This window comes from Numenius arquata, chromosome 6 (genome assembly GCF_964106895.1).
Source record: "Numenius arquata chromosome 6, bNumArq3.hap1.1, whole genome shotgun sequence".
Lineage (NCBI taxonomy): Eukaryota > Metazoa > Chordata > Aves > Charadriiformes > Scolopacidae > Numenius > Numenius arquata.
This window is the reverse complement of record NC_133581.1, coordinates 13,894,043-13,911,037: the sequence shown is the minus strand read 5'-3', so window position 1 is coordinate 13,911,037 and position 16,995 is coordinate 13,894,043. Positions and strand designations below refer to the sequence as shown.

The 16,995-nt window shown below is 40.5% G+C and overlaps 1 protein-coding gene across 1 annotated transcript in view; it reads right to left on the bottom strand.

The window, feature by feature from the left end:
- The window catches only part of LRRC56 (leucine rich repeat containing 56), a 51,539-nt gene that overhangs the window by 15,233 nt on the left and 19,311 nt on the right, over positions 1-16,995 (bottom strand). The gene's annotated exons all lie outside the window — the stretch shown is intronic.

Here is a 16,995-nt window from a genome sequence, read left to right as displayed (position 1 = left end):
ACCACTGCTACTTCCTTTCAATCTCACATTGTTTACAAGAAACGTCATTAAAAACGTTCACCTTCAAAGGTGGAGAATAAAATTACACCCCTCTCTACCTCTGTCGCTCACAGACATCTTTGTTCTTGTATGACATGTCACCCCAGTTCAGTTTGATTAAGATTCTTCCAAGAGCTACATCATGGTTAAGTGAGGTTTGCTTATGCTGGCATCATTTGCTCCACACACGTAACCCAAATTAACATATCTGAGCTTATTGCACAGTCATCTCACTCTGCCCTCTTATGGAGTTACGTTTCTTCTGATTTTGCAGTTGAAAGGAATAGCACTCTTCCTAAACAACATTTTTTGAATCAGCAGAAAATTATAACCCTTCCCATCCTATTTTCCTACCCTTTAGGTCTAGCAAAATATAAATAAGGGATCATTTGTATGAATTCCAAAGTTTTGGTCCTAACCCAGAAAAGCACATACTGACCTGCTTAACTTCATGTGTGTGTAATGTTGCACTGACATTACACAATACAAAGATAATGCAAAATGCAAAAGTGGTGGCAAATCAAATTGGGGGCTTAAACACCTTCCATCTTTGGTAACATTAAGTTGCATAAAGCCACTACTCAGACACAAAGAAAATACAACACTTTATCAAATCCCAAACCAACCAAAAGCACAGAATTCTCTACTGTAGCCATGATATCAGACTATCAGAATAATAACTAAACAGCGGGGAACTAAATACAAGGACAGCTTATCAGAGGAGGTAGAGACCAGCATGGAGTTCCCACAATCACAGCAATGGGTGAGGTTGGAAGGGGCCCCTGGAGGTCATCTTATCCAAACCCCATGCTCAACCAGGGCCAGTTGCCCAGGACCACGTCCAAACAGCTAAAATAATTCTTAAATAGAGATTCTTGGACTTCAAAATTGTGGATTAGCTATCTTTTATAACATCCATTTTTAAAATATCCATTATAATAAATAATATATACTTTAATGCACTGTCTAGGGAAAATTGCAGAAGATAAAAGAATATGGTCATGGGGTCTCTTCTGATCTTGGAATAAAGGTAACAGTTCTCTTACTCATGTCTTCTCTTTATGGACCATGGGGAAAACGACCAACTTTGCATTGCCCTCTGAAAACCTCTTGCAGCTTTGATGCAGCTTTGCAGCAAAACCCCCTACAGTCAAATTGCCTGTTTCAGGGATACTGCACAGCCAGACAGTCCAAGAGGTCAAGAAGGAATGCTTTTACAAGTGGGGACAGATGTATTCTTGTGTTTTTCTGTTATTTCTCCACCATCTGAACACTTGGGAAAGGCCGTGTCAGGAGAAAGGAGACTGCATAAGGCTGAGTAAAGGATGAATGCATGGAAAAATATCCCCAGATGCCTCCCTCCTGCGATTTGCCCAATATAGGGTTGAACAGGAGTTTTTAGGGTGAAATGGGGGATTTTCACCCCTCTTCCTTCTGGGGAATGGTTTGTCTGCCAGTGTCATTCAGACCTATCCCACTTCATCCATCCTCTAACACTGCAGGGGCCCCAGGCATTGGGTGCCTCTGATCATCTCTTCCCTGGATGCTACAGATTTAAGTAAGCTCACGATGGATACACCATACAATGGGTTTACATAACGTTTTATAGCCTTTGCAGTACAAATAGTGCAGCTGATCTAATGGCCAGAACAAAGCAAATAAGAAAAATCTCAGTCACACGACACATCTCTTTCCATCTAAGGCTACTCCTCCTTACAGGAGAAAGCCCTTAACTGACATAAATCAGAACTCCTCCCCTGAATTTTTGTGCATCTAGGCAGCTTGCCCGTACTGACACAGGACGTCGCTGTCTAGTATAGAGACACAAGGATAAAGAAAGCCACACACAGCGAGAAACTCCATTTATAAACAATAATAAACATATAAACAATACAGTTCCTTCTGTGAACTTGCTGCAAACTTACTTTACCTCATCCCTTAGCTATCAGGGCAATGGGGAACACTTGCCATTGTGTCACTGTACCTGTGACCAGACAAGCCCCTAAAAAGATGAAAGTTTGTCACATTTCTTTCCAAGTACTCATTCAGATTTGCTTGACCTGAAGGATCGTAATGTCCCTGTATGTCATCACATCCCCAGCCTTGCAGAAGATCTTCCAGGGACTATTTACATTATGCATATTTTATAAACAAAACAAACACTGGTTCTAAGGCTTCCTTAAGGAACAGATGCCTCCCAAAGTAATATTTAAAGAAATTTATTACTAGATTTGCAAGCTGCATGCCTATAATAAGAAAGAAATTAAATTAAATTGCAAAAGCAGAACCTACATTCAACCAAGGCCAACACATCCATAAACACAAATATGGCATTAGGAGTAACGTAAAGGAATTACATTGCTCATTTCAAGACCCACTTCAAGCACTAACGAGTTTTTCAAATTTCAGGCTACTTTTGGTGCAAAATTTTCTTTTCTGTAAACCACTGAACATAGATAAAGGAAAATGGTCATCTCATTTTTGTATCTTAAAACAAGTGCTTCTGATAGACAGCTCTGCTCATCAGGCCAGCAAAACTGAAGACCTAACCTGGTTACTTTACATACGGTATGGTAATGTATGATTAATGAATTTTATTTTTATTTTTTCTTTGTCTTGTACTTTCTAACTGAAGGTCTTTTGCCACAGAAGGAGCTTTTGGTAATATGTTTGTTCCTAACATTTCTCCATCAGTATAAAGGATGTCAAAACAAAGCAATGGATCAATTCCCAAGCAGATTTTACACAAGGCCGGGAGAAGAAACAGCTATCCCCTCTACTGCTAAAACCTTAATCACTTCAGGCATTTTGAAGAAGGTCAGAATTAAGTCATATTTCCCTCTGTGTGTTACCGTTTTCAGTTCCAGTGCTGGCTATGGCTAAGCCCAGTGCACATGAACGGGGTCAGTCCCTACTCACATTGTCTGCTAAGTCACACACAGCACATACTGACCATGAATTATCAGCTAACGAGTTGTCAAGCATTCTTCTGCTGCAGACACCATCAGAAGACACTAATTTAAATGACTTCTAAAACATAATTTCCTTACTCTTCACAATTTACACTGCCAATTGTGTCTCAAATCCATTTCGGTTTCATTCATGGGTTGCAGCTCTGACTTTCCTACAGCTAACTTTGGTGCAAGTCAAGAGTAGCATGTTTAAGGTTAATACTAATCAAACTTTATTAGTGTTAGTATTCCAAAGGAACTAGGTTGTATATCCCATGTCTTGGGTACTTGCAAAAGGCAGAACTGCCACGTGTTTGCAATGCAACACAGTGTTTGATAACAGGGTCTTAAAAAATGCTTATGCAGACACTTCAGAAAAGAAAAAAACATGGAAGCTAAAGGGAACTGGTTTCTTCGGAGGCTAAAGTTGGCTGTCCCAAGCTCACCTTTAACCCATGACACAAGATACTAAGAAAGCACAAACTTTGTTGCACTGTTTGGTATCACTTGTCCCACTTTTGCTCTCTATTTCAGGAAAGCGAGCTAGCAAGCCAAGGTATCTTCACCCCCTGGCCCCCAAGAAGAGCACTCCAGCTCTCATGGAGAGCAAGTGACTGCTGTCCCTCCTTCCCTGCTACTGCAGACAAGCACCAGTGAGGAGAAGAAAAAGGACCTTTTCCTTTGCCCAGCCCTGACTGCAGAACTACAGTGCAAGTTAAAGCCAGAAACAGAGTTCCCCTTGCTGACTCTGGGGTCGTGCTAGCTGCTGGAGGAGCCTAAAATTCTGGGTCATGCATTCACATTTTGGTCTTGCAGATCTTTACTTCTGTGTCTGTAACGAGTCATCTCTAGTCAGAGATGTTATCACAGCAAAGTACATCTGCAAATATTTTATTTGGTAACTAATAAACCAATCTTTTGGAAGCTGTGTGAATCACACTGCAGCATGAAAGAAAACTCCCTCATTAATTACTACACAGATAATTGCCCCCAAGAGCACAGCTGCTACCAGGTGAGAAGCAATGTAACTCAAAGCAAGCTGCTCCCGACAACTGCATGCACCTGCATTTCTGAAAAATACTTCGGAAATATTCTGGCTGGTGAGAACTTAAGAGCTTGCAAGAGACGAGAGTGCCTCCAGCTCCACTGCATCTGGCATGTCCGCCTTGGAGTGGGTCAGAGCAAAGCCAGGAGTCGTGTGAGCACGCACGACCGCTGTGTGCGTGCAAATGTGCACATGGGTGTGTTTTCATTTATGTTAAGTGCAGAGGGTCAGGTCAGCCCAAACCAGGGAGGTGCATCTCATGACTTCTTAACAAGAAATGAAATTAATGGGAATCTGCAGTCTGATAACAATTTACCAGGGTAAATTATCTTAATATAATAATCCAGGGTAGTAGGAGAGAAAATACACTATAAACGTAGTGAAACAAAACAACCCCCCCCAAAATAGCCATTGACTGAGACTAAAATTAATAAGATATATGTCAGAGACCGGAATCCTCCTATATTAGGCATGATATAAACATACAGAAAACGACAGCATCTATTCCGAAAGTAGGGTAGAGAAGTTTGACAGCTGAAATAGGAAAAAGATGAGACATTGTACAAGGTGGTGGCAGTTGGTTGTATGATACAGCACGGGAGTGCCCCACTGATGTGCAAACAACAAAGAGCATATAGAGGGAACCAGAGGATGCTGTAGAGGAAATGTAACTCCCATTAATATATACAATGGATAATTCAATTCCAGTGGACAAGTGTCCTGTCCCAAGTGATGTGGAAGCTGGGAACTTTACAGAAAGGGCAAGGAATTAATAGGCAAAGCAATTATATATCCTGCTCACTTCTGCTACGGTTCATGCAGGTCAGGTCTGAAGCAGAGAGACAGAGCATGGGGTGGGAATGCGTACGTCATATCTTTGGTTGTGATAAACAGAAGATTACAGCCTCTGAGGTTGCCAAATCAGTGTCCTCCAGAGTAATTACTCCATACACACACCTACGCACTTGCCTGCAGAACATGCACTGAATACCAAATCATGTTTTAGTATCCAAAAGTGCCAAGAAACCAACATAGACTCCCCTAGTTTCACCTTGAACCCACAAACTTGCATTTATAATTGATTTTTAAAAAGTAATATTAATAACCTGAAGGGTTTGAAACATGGGTTCCAACTACCTCCAGACACTGCTGCAGGGATGGGAACTCATCAAACAGCTCTGTGTTTCTGTGAGGGTCTTGGCAACACCCCCGCCACTTGTGCACGACCATTTAGGATTTTTTCCCATGAAATCTGATGCTCCCATCTTGTCATCACTCCCCCAGACTGGGGGGAGAGCACAGGGGCAAGGAACAGTTTGGCTTACAACACCTAATAACAAGTTTGAGAAATAATAACGTGTTCTTCCATTAATCCAACATCCTTGTTCTTCAGGGATTGATTCGCTCCAGCCAAACTTTTACTGGACCGAGACCAGACCTAGAGAGCCAAATCCCGCTCTTGGTTTCACCATAATAAATCTTGAATAGCTCCACTGAGCTTAAGCTACCCAGTAAACACTTACAACAGCACAACCCTGAACACATTCATCAGCTCAAAAACCATGGTTTCTTTTGGAAGCTGGTTTCAAATCATTCACCTAGAAATAAAACACTAAATCCACTGAACAGTATCTCAAAGCACACATACATCTGTTGAACAGATCTTCAGTAGCAATACATCTAAAATAGCCATTGTTTTAGGATATTATTTATTTTTAAAGGTTGGTCTGAGAACGAATGCACTGGTAATCCAAGAGATTTAGATTTTAAGAGTGACCAAACTACAGTCTTACAAAATAAAGGAAAAAAAAAAACCCTCCTCTCTGATCTACAGAAATCAAGTTGAATTTACCAAGCCACACTATGATAACAATGATCCAGTCCATATGTCAGCACACAATGGTCTGGTTGTACAGATAATTCTGACATCAGAAGCAAAAACTTTTAAAGCTTGAATGTTACTTAAATCAGTAACATATGTACTAATAGGAAGCTTACATAATAGTTTCATTGTACTCTCAAATAGCTGTCAAGTATTTAAAATTGTAAAACTGATTGTATGCATGTGTTGCTCATACTTGATCAAATCCATGACACAGCCCCCAACTCTGCAAGCAGCGCTGAGGCCACGTCCTTATGTCCCTGCAGTGCCCTTTCACAGTTGAACAGATGTCATATGAATGTGAAGATCCGACTTGCTTTGCAATATTGCAGCCTTGGTTGGTTTTGTACTTACTCTCCCAAATTCAAGTAGCGATATGCTGAAAATCGTCGGCTTGGGTCTCCTCTGTCAGCACCTCACACAGCCGTGGCACCCAGGCTGCCTTTGGCATCTTATGCTCCCTTGCGTGAGCGTGAACCACTGCCCAAGGTGTAAGATAAAAAGGATCATGTCCCATCTCTTGCTGCCAGAAGACCGCTTTTAGGCTGAAATGCACCTAATATTCTGGCCTCTTTCTTCCTTCTGAATTGTGCAAATTTTTCACAGTAAGGGTTCCTAACCCTGTTGAGGCATGTTGTTGGAGACTTCAAAAAGTAAGCAAAAAGAGAATTTGCAAGGTAATTCTCAACTCATAAGCTTAAACACATCAGAGGAAGGCAAGTGTGTTTTAGGCTGAACAGAAAGCATGCATCTACCAAAGCTCTTTCTAAATTATAACTGTGTCTATGAAATTCTGTTTTCCTAACTCCCTTTTACATGCAAATGAAGAATTTGTATGTGAACAAGAAGTTATTGTTGTCAGTAGGGTGTCTCTGTTGTCCTGTCTTTTTTGAGGTAACCTTCACATGGATAAGAAGCTGTTTTCCAAATGGGCTGCTGATGCTACTGGCAATAGGGAAGGTTGTGTCAGGGGAGGTTTAGACTGGATATTAGGAAAAATTTTTACACTGAAAGGGTTATTAAGCATTGGAACAGGCTGCCCAAGGAAGTGGTGCAGTCACCATCCCTGGCGGTATTTAAAAGACAGGTAGACGTAGTGCTTAGAGATACGGTTTAGTGCTGGTTTTTGTTAGTGTTAGGTTGATTATTGGACTAGATGATCTGAAAGGTCCCTTCCAACCCAGGCAATTCTAATATTTCTCCCAACAAAAGCATTTCATTATTTTATTCCAGGATGGGGTTTTTTTGGTTGGTTGATTGCTTTTATTTTAAGATGCAAGTCTGGAAAGGGGCAAAGGCTTAGCATATTGCTTTTTTTTCACCTGTGGGTCTCTGCCACATGCTTCACTGACAGCAAAACGGATCTCTGGGGAGGAAATGCAGCTCCCCTGGTGGTGCACAAGGGGTAAATCAGGGAGAGCATTCAAGGTTTCACACTTTGTCCAGCCCACAACTCTGCCTTCTCAGCTTCATTATGCCTAACTGAGAGCAAGCTGCCGCAGCTCTCCTGGGCTTGCTAAAGCAAATTGCGATTATCAAGGAGCCACGCTCTGGCCTGCACTTTCTCTAAAGCAAAAGCCTGAAAACAAGGACAGGAGACTACCTGGCTACAGCACTCAAAACCACAAACTGTTCAAGGCAGCTTGGTTGCTGTCCAGGACTGGAGTCAGAGACCACACTGGTGGTCCTAGTAGAGTACTAGGGCTCTGCTGTGGACACGTCTGTGACCAACGCTTCAACCAGAGACACTGCATAAAAATCCTTGTTCCACACCAGTGCCAAACTTCCCCCTGCCTTCAGTGAGGCCAAGATTCCCCCTCTGGTGCTGGCAGGTGAATACAGCATCTGGAGACAGATGACAACAGAGGAAGAACCCAACCCCAACAAGATACATCTCCGGGCCATTCTGGACTTAAAACATTTCCACTTGTCTTTGTTGCTTCTCATTAACTCACTGTAGCAACTGCAGTATTACACTAAGTGCTATGCTACTTGCAAGCACTTTATTTTCCATGTCAGATTATAGCTCATTTAAACCAAAAGTCCTTGCTGAGACCAAGACCAGAGAGGAATTTGTAAATTAAATTGAGTGCTGGTACACATGCTTCTGTAACCAGACATAATTGTGCTTAAGTTAACCCAGACGCTTACTTACTGTGGCCAGCAGGTTGATGGAGGTGATTCTGCCTCTCTACTCTGCTTTGGTGAGACCCCAGCTGAAGTACTGCGTCCAGCTCTGGAGCCCTCAGCACAGAAAAGACATGGACCTGCTAGAGCAAGTCCAGAGGAGGGCCATAAAAATGATCAGAGTGCTGGAGCAACTCTGCTATGAGGACAGACTGAGAGAGTTGGGGTTGTTCAGCCTAGAGAAGAGAAGGCTCCAGAGAGACCTTATTGCGGCCTTTCAGTACTTAAAGGGGGTTTGTAAAGAAGATGAGGACAGACTTTTTAGAAGGGTCTGTTGCAATAGGAGAAGGGGCAATGCTTTTAAACTAAAAGATGGTAGATGCAGACTAGATACAAAGAAGAAAATTTTTACAATGCAGGTGGTGAAACACTGGCCCAGGATGCCCAGACAGGGGGCACATGCCCCATCCCTGGAAACATTCAAGGTCAGGTTGGATGGGGCTCTGAGCAATCTAATCTAGTTGAAGTTGCCTCTCCTTGTTGTGGGGGGAGGGTGGACTAGATGACCTTTAAAGGTTCCTTCCATCCCAAACTATTCTATGATTCTATTATTTTGTTAAAGTTAATACACATGCAACATAGCGTTAGTTTCAAGTGGCGTCATTTTTAGTTGCTGTCAAAAAGCCTAGAGCAGAATAATGGCCTTGATCAATGTTGATGTATTCAGAGTAAGGAACAGCAATTCCCTAAGACATGAATATACAGTGTGCATGGGAAGGATAGCACAGTTCAGTGTTAATTTCCTTTTGATCATTAAAACTGCTTGTCAGCTTAGTTACTGGTAGTGTTTTAACAATGAAAGATCAGTTGCTTTAACTCAGCTCCCACAGTTTGAAAGGAGTAGGGCTGCCAAGATGCAGTTCTGTGGGCCGAGACCTGCCCTTGATCTTCTTTTTTCCACCCTACTCCAGCTATCACCCTTGGCATGAAGCTGCACCCTAGAGATGCTGTAGAAACCCAACACATCGTGCTGCATCTCACTGGGTACATCTTCCACAAGAGCAAGTGAATTTTCAAATGGGATAAAGTTGAAACACACAGTAAACAAAACTCTCACACCCACGTACCCATTGCCCCTCAATTTAGCCCTAGAGCTAATGACAGTTCTATAACTTTGGCAATAGTTCATTCTCATTGTTGAAAGTTTACATAGAAAAAAAATTAAGGATAATGAAACCGTGGTTATAGAATGAGTTATTTACATTGAAGGAATGAATCCCACAGTGCTTCAAGATTTCCTGCATGAATAACTCTAGTCTCCCACATGTTGTGTGCCTGTTTCACAGTATGTCTGAGCTTTGGCAGAGTAAGACAGATATACTGCAACTTTGATTTAATATAGATCTCATCCTTCAAAATCAAGTCAAAACTTTTAATGCTGCAAGGTAAGCAGAAGGAATATTCTGTAAAAGATCCAAATCAGCTGACAGATGCAGTAGTGTTAAGGCACACACCACAAAAAAAGCCACCAAACCCCTTTTTCTGAGTAACAGAAAAACTGGAATTCTAGATTAATTGACCAGACAGAACTAAAGAATTGGATCAGCTGTGAGTTGCTATTCAACTTTTGTCATGGTAATGGTTATAGAGTTTTCACCGGAAAAAAAATACTTGAGATAGTCCAGAAATGGGCTGATATGAAAACCTAGAAAGAAATTGCAATTTAAAGTGATTTAGTCTGAATGTACAGTGGTGGGAAAGCAAGTTCTCGAGATTCTGGCACATTTGTATGACACTAATGATTTTCTCCTGTGGGTGATGGTCATTTCTTCTTTGTACCTTTTCCTTCCCTTCTTATTTTACCTATGCATTCAGTAAGAAAACAGAAGAAATACAGAAGCTTGCAGGAGCAGATACAGGTACAACTTGGGCCTGTGAATGGCTGCCAAATACCAGTTGATTTCCTCCAAATTTCTTTTCTTTCTCAGCCTCTAATGTTCACCCCAGATTTGGCACGATACACTTGTCTCCATATGCTTCCAGTCAAGACTTATTCCTTAAATGATAGCTTCAAGGGAGACTTTCCCTGTTCTTACTGGTGTCCAGATGCTTTTTCACAAGAGGCAAACAAGATGCAGAAGAGAAGCTTGGGGGACCTCAGAGCCCATCAACCTGACTACTGAGGCAGGAGAGGCCTTATAGATTTCCATACTGAGGGTGTTACTACAAGATAGAACCTCAGCTTTTATTTCACAGTACACCAATAGACATCCCAAATCTGGTGCAGGTGTGCTAACTGGATGTATAGCAAATTCCACACCCCATCCTTGACTTATTTCAAACAAATTCTCACTCCAGGGGGATCTAGCAGTAGATGTTGTAATGTGTCCTCAGTCACAGAATCACAGAATCACAGAATCTTCTAGGTTGGAAGGGACCTTCAAGATCATCTTGTCCAACCATCAACCTAACTGACAAAAATAAACACCCACAAAACAACAAAATGCAACACCATCACTAAACCATGTCTCCCAGCACCACGTCAACCTGTCTTTTGAACACTTCCAGGGATGGTGCCTCAACCACCTCCCTGGGCAGCCCATTCCAATGTCTGATGACCCTTTCAGTGAAAAATTTTTTCCTAATATCCAGCCTGAACCTCCCCTGGCGCAACTTGAGGCCATTAGTCATGGAGATGAGTGTTATAGCAGAAGTGCAAACCCTTACAAGGGCTTTTAGCTGCCAGAGATGCCACTGATCAGCTCCGCTGATCAATGGAGAGACTTCATCACATGTAAGCGGACTAATTGTTCTACCTCCCCAGTGCCCTCCTGCCAACACAAGCCTCAAAAGGCCTGCATAAACAGTTTCAGAGGAGCTCGCATAAAATTCTCCCATGCATCTTGACCTACCTTTGAAGGCAATGGCAGTTGCCATCCACAAGTAACAGTTCCTTTATAGACTAACTTGCAATGGTTCCTTTGCAGGAATACCTAATTGTAATGGTTCCTTTACAGACTACCAACAGTCTCACCACAATGGTACACAGTCTTTGTGCAAGAGAAACACATACCATGTAGACTTCCAACTAGTTCATGAATTGAGATAAAACCCTTCATTGGCTATGATCTATACTAGTCTTGAGAAAAGCAATTTTATTAACTTGAGCTGGCTGGCTGTGAAGTAAGGGAAAATATTCACCAAAACAGCTGTGTAGCCCACTACCTGCTACATTATTCAAAAGTGGACACTTACACCATGAATGTCAGTGGTTCTCTGTATTTCTCCAGTGAAAACAAAGGTTTCCAAACTGATACACCTACCAATTTCTACATAAGCTAACTCAAATACATTGTACAAACAATCTGGTATCACTGTTAAGTACAGAAGGTAGGAAATGAAATAACTGTATTTCACAAGACATAAATAGATATATAGTTTTCTTTCAAATTGTGTTGAGACTAACATTTCTTCTGCACCACTAAGTTAGCTTGGGAATGCAAAAAGGAAAAAAACTTCAGTGAAGATGGCTATGAGTGGTATTGAATATTAATGAGTGTATAAGCTAGAGAGATGACTCCTCCTAATTATAAAGCTTTGTGACTTTAAAAGTAAATACCAGTTAACCTAAACTATTTAATAAAAATAATGAGATTCTTGAAAACAAAAAACCCCAATCAGAACAAAACTTCACTTTTATCTTAAAGTAGTGGGAAGAATCATTACATATTGCAGATTAGAGGAAATACTGAAAATACACAGAATTTGCTTATTCACATAAATGAACATTACAGAAGGTCCTTTCAACAATGGTGGTTGTATTGCTTAAACACACAAGAGCGACAAAAAAGACTCATTATACAAATAAGCACATTTTCAAATATTTTTAAAATCCTCCAGTATGATTTAGCAACCGTATTTTAATGTATTTATTTTATGTAGGATAAAATTTATGCGACTGATTCTTACTATTTCTAGGGTCAAAATTTAACATGTGGCAACAAAACTTTTTTTTCCTTTAATTTAAGAAGTTCTTATGGAACAAATGTTATGCTTTAAAACCGGGTTTACCTTAGGACGCTGAGAGCAAGAACTTAAAAAAAGAAGTCTGTGAGATCTTAATAGGGATAATTATTATAATTACAAATAATGGCAAGATAGACTAAACAATAAGCAGAGTAAACCAAACCTCTGTAAGTTCTTGCCTATGGTGAGAAGAAGCAGTAGAAAGTGGAGTGGTAGGACCATGAGGCTGATGAAGTTAAAATCAGGAGATGCCACAAATGGTCTTTCAAACATACAGTCCTTCATAAAACTTCTTTTACCAAAAGTGGGTGGTAGGTTTCATTATCAGACCTTTGTGTTCAGGTTCTCACCTCCATGAGAAGAACATACAGGGCAGGTTAAAGAAAAGGGTTAAGAATGTGCACGCATTATACCTGCTGATGGAATTGCAAACTTCGCCTCCTAAAACACAAAGGCATTTCTGCATTTCTTTTTGCAGCTATTGATGCACCCCTGAGAGGTCCAACGCACCCTGTAAAGATCTCAGGATAGAAGAATAAAATTTTGCCAATCTGCAAATCACAAATAAATCTAGAGAAAAAGAAGTGTGCATGTATTTTAGGGAAAAAATAGCAACCAGGTCCTTTGTGTGCAGTAATGTGTTCACAGAAAATAACAACTAAACAAACTCCTGGGTGGAGAATACTTTACAGAAATTAGATTATAAAAGCTGATTGTACACAAAAATTCTATTTATTTCTTCATTGCTTATTCATATTGCTTGGCAGTTACAAACTGATGAATACAACCACATAGCTCAATTTCCCCCCCAACCTGACTCCCTCCCTTTTTTAAAATCAGCACTTCCCTTGCATTCCAAGAACATAATTTCCCACTGAATGTAATTATTTTCAATAAAAAGCCAAACAAGCTGCAGACAAGCAACTCTCTTGTAGGAGAGAATCAAAACAACCTACAAACCCATTAAACTAATGCTAAAATTATTTTCCTGCCTATTTCCATGAAGACAACCCCTCCCCAGCTGGATAGCTCAACTGGCAATGGGCTAATTGCTACTGCTTCCCCACTCAGTTCTTTGGGTTTTCTCAGACGATGATTATAGCCATTCTTTCTCATCACTGACTAAAATGAACATTTAGGTGTAAATTTTCATAAGCGATCCCTGACACTGACAGCTGAAACAGAGTAGCTGCAAATCCTAATAGCCAGGCATGTAAATACTTATTTGCTGGCAGAAATCAGCTAGTTATTACCAATGTTTTTATTTATCATATTATAGTATCCATCCAGAGCATGTAAGCGAGATCATGATCCCATTAGGCAAAGCCTTGTACATAACTCATTCAAAAAACTGTGTCTGCCCCAAAGTAATATGTAAAGTAAACAACTGACATTGGAAATACAGTGAATTTCTACAGCTAACCCAGGATGCTGTAGAAACAACAGCTAAGCTTGGATCACAAAATAGACACATGACAGTGGTGCCCTTGGGAGAAGAAACCTACCTCCCTGGGACTGCTCAGATGACAATGAGAGCCGATTCTCTCTGCTCTAAGATGACAGGAACGCACCAGACACTCCACGCTAGCCCCATCATGACCAGAAGACTTTTTTAACTTGGAGATGCAATGGCAGGACCTGCTTCATAACCCTGTTCCTTACAGGTACGGTCTGTACCTGACTGCCTGAAATAGGTGGCAGGAGAGCTTCAGCTAGAGAACGCTGCATAAAATGTAGTGCTGAAGGCAAGAACCATGGAAAGACGCTGCAAGGCCACAAACTTGTTTTGATGTTCTCCGTGCCTGCTGCAGAATGGAGCCTGAGCTCCAGAACTGCAACCGTGCATCTGTACAGAAAACAAGTTCAGCTTCCGTTGCTGGTGAATCAGCCCAACAGACTCCCTGATACCTAAGATCATAAAGACATACACAGTCTTTACTTTGGGCACCTGACCTGGTGAAATTAAAACAAGAAAAGATAGATTATATTACCTTCCTAGTCAAGGGAGAGTTAGGCATCTCAGAGAGGTCTACCTGGAACTGATAAACAGTGAAAGCGAACAGATCTCTCCAGGGCCTAATGCAGACAGGCTGACTGTGCCTTACTGAAAATAATCCACTAGACTAAAAGTAGCTGTATTTCTGTCCTAAAATCATTACATTTTATCAATAATATGAATGTCCTTAAAACTGTCAATGCTAAATAAAACTTGAGGTCACAACATTTTTCCCAAGGTTTGTAAAATTCCCAGGGATCTGCAGGCATTAATACAGAGAAGACTCATTAATACAGAGATTAAGATTCAACTCAAATGCTTTCCTAGCTCCTGGCCAGCACCCAAAGTCCTCAAAGAACATGTTTTTAAGATAGATTTCATAGCAACCTTAACTGCTGAAGGACTTTTGGGCTGGCTACACAACAGAAACACTTCCTAAAGAAACTAGCTTGCTTTTGACATTAAATGCTTTCCGCATCTAGAAAAGCAAATGTCAAAATAAACAGTGATTCTCTGTGCACTGAAATATGGACACGAAGAGATTCACCCAGGCCAAATCAGAGCAGTGCTTCTCTGACTGCATGTTTAAGTACAACCTAGAGCAAGAGCACCCTGATCTCCCATGAAACACAGTAAGCAACTACTGTAATGCAAATAAATAACCTGTTAACAAACATTTGCAGCTTTAATGCAAACTAAGTAACAGGATTTATTTTAGAAAATATTTTGGGATTTTATCTATCATAAAAGCAATGCCGATCCTTGTTGCACAAAACTCGTTGCATTTACATGTAGTACCTATGTTACATGCATCAGACATAGTAATCCAATAACTGCAAAAAATTAGAAATGACAGGCTGAAGAAAAAGCAAACTCGAAAAAAAAAAAAAAGAGCATGGAAAGGAATAAGTCAAAATGACAAGTCAAAAACAAATTTAGGGGAATGATACCTCTAAATCTCTTCTGGTTGAGAGAAAACAATCCAGCAAATAGTGGGTGCCTAGACACACACTATCAGCAATACATCAAGTTTTGGGTTGATCAATGTCACGTCTCAGTCTTATACAAGATGGTGTAACTTGATCCAGATCCAGCAAAGCACTTGGACTAATGTTCAATTTTCAGCTTGCGAGCAGTTCCACCGAAGTCAAACTTCTTGTGACTTTAAGAGGTGAGCATTTGCTTGAACTCTTTGTTGGATAAGTACCAAGGAGTAATACTGCTAAGTGCAAATTCCTAAAGATCCTGGTTCAGGTTTCAAAAATATTTTTAAACATTGGTTTAAAGCCCTTGTCCTCAATTAAGAAAGAATTAGTTTGGCTCTGGTTTCTTTAAGTCATGAAATGATCAGCGAAATCCTTTCTCAAACCACTTGGCTCACATTTTCAGTTATTTTTTCACAGTCAAGAGGGCTTGAAACTTTTCAAAAAGGGAATACAGAGATTCCTGCGTAGCCAGTCTTGTCCTCATGAGTTGGCATTTAAAAAAATAATTAAAAAAATTAGTATCTATCCTAAGACTCATAAAAGCATGTGAATTCTTGAATTTGAATGTACTCTGCACCTTGCTCATTTGAACCTTCAGGACAGCTGTCTCATTTCCACTCCCATAACAATTTTACTGACCCAAATGGACCAGGATTACTGTCTGCTTGTTCTGGAGGACTCTTCTGCAATAGGGCAAGAGCAATTTGAGAACTGTGTGCAATGCAGACTGTGGCAAAGAAACGTCAGCTCTATCCGGATGAAGGAGATCCGCTTTCCTTTCCCTATATTCTTCATACTTGCTTTTGGACGCACATTCTGCAGTCTCTGCATTTCATCCCACTTAAATTATAATAAACTCTCTCTGTTACAAGCAGTTGTTTAAGTAGCCCTGGGAGCAGACCAGTCTTCTGCTGGCTACAATGCGTAGAGCTGACTGGGAGGAAATGAACTTAAGTTGGTGAAACAGCTTCTGCTATAAACTTATGGGAACCAGTTCCTGAGATTCCCCTGTCCGATTTAAAAGCCCTTTCATAAAGATATCTATCTAACATTTTTCAACAGATCTTTTCATTCATCCCTGACTTGAGAATAAAAGCAATCTGATAAAAAATACATAGGCTACATGCCAAAGCAGAAGTAGTAATTCATTGGCCTTGAAATATAGTTCTTTTACTGGAAATGTTACAAAGACAAGGACCATGTGTCATCACCAAAAAAAAAAAAAGGGCATTTTAACAGGCACTCTTCAGAAAAGGTTCCACATTTCATCCTCAATTATCAGTTCATAAATTTAAAATTTCTTAGCTGCTAGCAGATGGGCGAAGGTCACCAAACAAGGACCTCATAAATTAACAATCTGAACTAATTTCTTTCCACAGTACACTGGATTTTAGTTTTAGCCCTTTAGCAAAGGGCCAGTAGAAAACTAAAACCCAGAAAGCCAAAAAAGAAATTCCTTTTCAGTCGCAAAGATGGATTATCTGCAAATAAACTTGGATATATTTTCTTTATGGATTAAATTAAATAGTTGATAATTATATCCTGCACTTATATAAAGCCTTTCAAAGTTTCAAGTATTCAAAAACAATGCAAGTTTTAGGAGGGTTGAGGAGGGACCATGAATTTACAACTAGAGTAGCTCAACCACATTGCCCATCAAAGGAATCAGAACTCCTTCAGGAGCTACCAGGAAAATCCAATATATAAACTCACTGACCTAGCAAGCCTTGCTCTCCCATAGAAAATTATACACGAGTACCTTGATTCCTCACTACCAGAACATCCCTCTGATTTCTATTGAACGGCGAATGGCAACGCACACCTCAGCATCCTCACAACTTAAGTTCCTATGTGAGGTTGACAGACGTAAATGTTTCCAAAAAAATCAGTAACTAAAGTGAGGATCATAAATCCTTATTTTGACATCTCCCTATATGCAGTTT